This window comes from Maniola jurtina, chromosome 21, assembly GCF_905333055.1.
Source record: "Maniola jurtina chromosome 21, ilManJurt1.1, whole genome shotgun sequence".
NCBI classification, from domain to species: domain Eukaryota; kingdom Metazoa; phylum Arthropoda; class Insecta; order Lepidoptera; family Nymphalidae; genus Maniola; species Maniola jurtina.
Genome location: NC_060049.1, coordinates 3,636,280 through 3,642,772, shown reverse-complemented (window position 1 = coordinate 3,642,772; position 6,493 = coordinate 3,636,280). Strand labels below are relative to the sequence as shown.

The window sequence follows — 6,493 nt, the reverse complement described above, 5'->3', positions numbered from 1 at the left end:
TTGGTACCCATAGCTGATGCCAGCGAATTCGTCCACGTGGATATAGGTTTTGATAATCCCGTGGAATTTTTTTGATTTTCTGGCACATATTAATAATTACAAAGTAGCCTATGTCACTCTCCAGGCATCCGTTGCTCCGTTGTGACGTGATTGGAGGACCAACCAACGATCAAATCGACTTTCGTATTTAAAATATGGGTAGCATTGTAAGGTAGTGATTTTTCGGCAAAAAGGCTAGAACGAGGCAGTTTTAATGAATCATAATTTTGAGCAAAGTCGAAATTGAAAGTACACAACCTCTGATTTATTTGACTAGGTAATCAATTAAAGACTTTCTATAGGTAATGCTTTTATGTAGCCAGTCTCACTTTTGATTTTCATTAGTACTAGACAGTGAAAAGATGATTATACCTATTATTATTAATTTAGTAGACTTTTATAATAAATACATAATGGATGGACGACGGTGATCTATGGCGTAATCTATGGAGGCACTGACGCTCGTATTCACAATCCATTACTATGAGGTCTCCAAATGCGCTGAACGCACCAATCAGATTACTGCGTCACGTCAATTTTCAATAATCTGATTGGTGGTATCCACACTATGTATTCGAGCGCAAGACCTTCATAGGATTGTGAATACGGGTATTAATTTATATTATTGGAGAACGTGAAATAAACAATAACATGAAAATAAAACATCAATGTTAGTAATAATTATTATTGTATTCATAAAGTCGAAATCGAATAACTAATTCATAGTCTATCGGTTTCATGAATTGGTTATAATTAAGGTCGTTCGGTTCACGGCACAAATATTATTCGCGCTGTGCAAATTTTCCAAATAACGGAATTATTTGCCGGAGCGATTTTAACACTCATTAACCCCGATATAATCCGAGCACTTTAATTGAGAACAGAAACATACTCCGAGTTGGCTAATTTAATATTTAAATAAATAAGTCATTTAATAATTATGTTGTAGGTTGCCTATTGAGCGTAATTATGAATTTTGTATGACTTTTTCATTTAAAATAACATTTATATTTTTGCAACTGAATACAAAAATTCAATCTACATTAATAATGTACGGCCATCCACCACACCGCCGCAGCCGGGTTGTTATTACTTTACTTATAATTATTATGAATTTCGTATGCCGAATTATATTTAAATAATTTATACTCCTGTCAATACATATGACAAGTGTAAATGAAAAATTTATAACACCCCCGACAAGTGAAGGTTACAGTAACTAGAAAAGAGCTGATAACTTTCAAACGGCTGAACCGATTTTCTTAGATTATAGCTAAGAACACTCTCGATCAAGCCACTTTTCAAACAAAAAAAAAAACTAAATTAAATTCGGTTCATTAGTTTAGGAGCTACGACGCCACAGACATTTACACAGATACCTACACACGCCAAACTTCTAACACCCCTCTTTTTGGGTCGGGGGTTAAAAATGAAATAAAAATTTAATACAATTTGTGTGGGTCGGACTCGCACACATAGGGTTCCATACCATAGTACAGGATACATATAACACTATGCACTTTATATTTTATTTGCATATCTCATAAAGTTAGAGGTGCGTGCCCGCGATTGAACCCTCGACCTACCAAATAGGCGGACGTCTTAACCACTAGCCTATCACGGCTCTAGTTTAAATGTAGTTCCATGCAAAAAATACAAAAATACCGACCGATGCGGGCGACAAACGGGCCGCAGCGGTAATTGCGTGCTTTCTCGTTGATAAAAAACTAGTTAGCTAGCCTGTCGCCACTTTAAGTACTTACGGCTCACTGCCGACATCGTGTCGCACCTACGAGTAGTTGCTGCCGCTGCTGTACAGTTATGTCAGAGTGAACTAGAGTGAGGCAGCTCTCGGTTTGATCCTGAATCGACGATATATCAAATACTAGCGCCCCGCGGTGTTAGCCCGGGTGAATAAGTTTTTTTTGAATGAATGAATTAATATACTTTTATTGTACACCACAAAATTGCTCGTAATACAGAAAAAACACATACGAAACAAAACAAAAATAGGCAGGTATGTACAATTTGGCGGCCTTATCGCTACGTCTAGCGATACAGTACACGTTTACGATAAAGTTTGTACACATAAAAAATATCCTAACCGAATCTTCGAAGAGTAACTTGGAATAGAGGAGAACGACAGCAGATGGAAAACATGGAACAGATAAAGCTTGTAAAAATTTGTCACTCGTAATCAACCCTTGAATAATTTGTATACTGAATTGTGGTTTTTCAAAATCCCACGGGAACCATGGATTTTTACGGAATGAAATGTAGCCTATGTGCTAATCCAGGATTATAATCTATCTCCATTGTAAATTTCACCCAAATGCGTCCCGTAGTTTTTGCGTAAAGGATTTACAAACAGACATACACACCGCCTTTATAATATTAGTGTGATTTTCTACTAAGCCTGTACTTTGTATAAAAGATTTTACTAAAACTACTCGAAATATTCAATTTTATTACTTCCAAGTCAATGGACAGACAAATCACTTCTGTCGAGTAGTTACGAGCTATAAAGGGGAATCGTCCCAATTGTGACCACTAGGCCGTCTTGACCCGCAACGCGCGACCTTATCTGTCCACTTGAGGTTATACTGTATACATAAACTTTATATTATACTTACCTACATATTTATCGATACTATTTAATATTATAAATGCGAAAGTATATCTGTCTGCCTGTCTGTTACCTTTTCAAATCGTCATATCAACCTATAGTTCAAACCGCTGGATCAAGAACATGAGATTTTGCATGGTGTGGCTATCTTCACCGTAGTCCACACTAAGAAAGGATTCTCAAGAATTCAAATTTTATATTGTTTAAATATAGGAGAAATTTACTGACTGATATCATGTACAGCTCAAATCACGCGAGCCTTAGAAAGATATTTTTCATGTAGGTTCTACAATGTAGATCCCCACTAAGAAACTATATTATTATTCACTTTATTTGAACGACCACGAGAAGGAAAATATAGGCATAGGAAAATATGAAAAAAATAGACTGCAGATGGTGTCTAATAATAAATATATATCCGGAAACTCCCCCCAAGCAAAGCCGAGAGGCGTCATGTATACACACACACACACACACACACACACACACACACACACACACACACACACACACACACACACACACACACACACACACACACACACACACACACACACACACACACACACACACACACACACACAAACTTTCGCCTTTATTCATTAGAATTATTTGAAAACTAGCTGATGCCCGCAGCTTCGCCCGCGTGGATTGGTCAGATCCCCTGCAGCATCAGGATTGAGGAGTTGGACTCCAAATTTTTTATGAAACAATGTCGCAAAGTTCCTCTATGGATTAAAAAAGAAATGACGCTAATCGGTTCAGAAATCTCGGAGATTTCGGTGTACATAGGTAGAAAAACACAACTCCCTTTTTGAAAGTCGGTTAGAAAAGTAGCCTATGTTACTCCCTGGTCAATTCTCTACTTGTCTGTGAAAATCCCGTAAAAATCGGTTCAGCCGTTCCCAAGATTAGCCTTTTCAAACAGACAGACAGACAGACAGACAGACAAAAATTTTAAAAACGTGTGATTCGTTTATAGTATCGTTCAAATTACCATATGACCTTAATATGCGGTAGTTATTTCGATATTACAGACAGACACTCCAATTTTATTTATTAGTATAGATTACCTACTTGTAAATTATACATAATTAAAACTGATATTATATATTTTTAACAATTCGATTCGTACGTATATGATTTAATACTTGATAGCATTGAGTTAAGATTTTATTATTATTGTATTTTTTATGAATTAATTAAATTTTATTATTGATTAAGTACTATATTGACTTTTCAATGTGACTCCGCTAGCACATAAAGTTAAATTGTGTTGATATTTTGATCATCGAAGAAAGAGACTTTAACAATATGTTTCTTACTGGTCCTTATCGGTTGGAAGGGCATTCCAAAACAGTGCAGTGGTAGATTTATTTGAGGATTCAAGTTCATTCGGAAGTTTATTTGAATAATGATCATCCTATTTCTAAATAATTTTTAAATACAAACTCAAAAATTACGAAACAGGTGGGATTCGAGCTTCACGTCTTTTTGGGTATCGCGTCCCAAGTGCCTTTGACCGCTAGGCCATGGCCCACGGCCCACGACTCTTCTATCCTTTAGTGCCGAATTTTGAGATATAAGTATCTGCTTAGTCTAATCAAAGTCTTTCTGTTTCGATATTTAGGTATTTGGGGTAAAAGAAATTCTGAATTATGTTGTGAAAATCTGAAATAGGTTGTGAAATAAAATACATTGTGAAATTCTGTGATATCCTGAAATACGTTGTGAAATGCTGAAATATTTCTCTATTTGTAGCTTACAAAATTTGCGCTACCACAAAGCCAGCAAGCAGCAGTGTAACTGGCAATGAATTTATCAATTTTAGCACATGACAAGAAGTTTACAATTTATGGTGCGGGTAGGTACATAAATTTGAACGCTGCATTCGGAGTGCCAAAATTAAGCCGTAGGTAGTTTGTTTGTCTAATAATAAAGCTTGAATGTGACTGCGAGATATTATAAAAAGAACAAACGCGAGAGAAGATTTTGGCAAACTAATAGTATCTGTTAAATCTGAACATGTTGGTTAACTTTTAAAATGTTATACATGCTCAATATTGCGCATCGTGACAAATTATGTTTTAACAATACTAACTAAAACTTAACTACAAGTGTAAATTAAAAAATTTCAACACCCCCGACAAATCATTTTCAAATAAATAATTATGTATATCTAGGCAACGTCCATCTTGACAGCTTGACATTTGTCAATAGACACTTGAATATTATGAACCTAAGGGTTATCTAACCTTCTTTTCTACGAGAAAACTAGAAAATAGCTGATAACTTTTTAACGGCTGAACCAATTTTTTTGGATTATAGCTAAGAACACTCTCGATCAAGCCACCTTTCAAACAAAAAAAAGTAAATTAAAATCGGTTCATTCGTTTAGGCGCTACGATGCCACAGACAGATACACAGATACACAGATACACAGACACACAGATACACACGTCAAACTTATAACACCCCTCTTTTTGGGTCGGGGGTTAAAAATAGGTTAACTTAACTAAAATAGGTCTAAATCTAGGCTATCCTTTTCCATTGGGAAAGTTAAGAAAGGGCAGGGCAATTCATTTAGAGCTGTCATTTAAAATTGTAGCCACAATGTCGGAGCAGGGTAACAACTATTTTTAACCCCCGACCCAAAAAGAGGGGTGTTATAAGTTTGACGTGTGTATCTGTGTATCTGTGTATCAGTCTGTGGCATCGTAGCGCCTAAACGAATGAACCGATTTTAATTTAGTTTTTTTTGTTTGAAAGGTGGCTTGATCGAGAGTGTTCTTAGCTATAATCCAAAAAAATTGGTTCAGCCGTTTAAGAGTTATCAGCTCTTTTCTAGTTTTCTTGTAGAAAAGAAGGTTAGATAACCGTTAGGTTCATAATATTATGTCAATTGACAAATGTCAAGCTGTCAAGATGGACGTTGCCTAAATACATATTTATTTATTTGAAAATGATGTTTTGGAAAACTCAGATACTTTAGATCGTAGGCGCGGAATAGTCCAAGAAAATCAGTTCAGCCGTTTGAAAATTATCAGGTCTTTTCGGTCTTTTCTAGATACTGTAACCTTCACTTGTCGGGGGTGTTATAAATTTTTAATTTACACTTGTAGATTCAGTAAGTAATATTGACAATATTAAATTATTTAAAGTGACTAGTTTTGTAGAGTTAATGAAAAATTTAGCGGCGTGGTGATAAGGCCTTTAGCCAGCAGTCGACGCTAAAACCGATATCAATTTCAGATTAACTTAAGAAGTATCTACAATCTACATGTCCTTTTAGTAATTATGTTGTTTATTTACTCGTTAATTACACATATTATTACTATGTTGTTTACTACCAATACTACCTTCAAACACATTTTTTTAGTCTGCTTTGCGACATTGATCCGGTCGCCCGGCCTCAGTCCAACCTTGCTGTAATATTTAAGGCGTCCTCATATTAAATTTTGAGCGCTGTCGATCGGTCCGAGCCGTTAATCCTTGGGAATTGGAAATTTATGCCCTTGCGTCATATTAGGTATATTGCGCTCTTTATAGTACCACATTTTTGACCAAATATGGCTCGTACAACAGTCAAGAGGATTATAAATGGTTCGATTGCAGCATTTTATTTTGTTTACATTATCCTTTTTATTTTATTGAATTCCAATTAATATTATAGAAATACATTTTCGTCAATTATTTTCAGTTTTGTGTTTCTTTGTCTTTGAACAAAAAAAGCCAGCTAAGTGCGAGTCAGACTCACGCATCGAGGGTTCTGTATTATGCATAAAATAAATTAAAATCTGTTTAAAAATGTATAGGTAAAGCCTTTTC

General features: G+C 35.5%; 1 protein-coding gene across 3 annotated transcripts in view; it reads left to right on the top strand.

Annotated features, from left to right (window-relative positions):
• The window catches only part of LOC123876180 (homeodomain-interacting protein kinase 2), a 145,841-nt gene that overhangs the window by 94,505 nt on the left and 44,843 nt on the right, over positions 1–6,493 (top strand). The window lies entirely within an intron of this gene.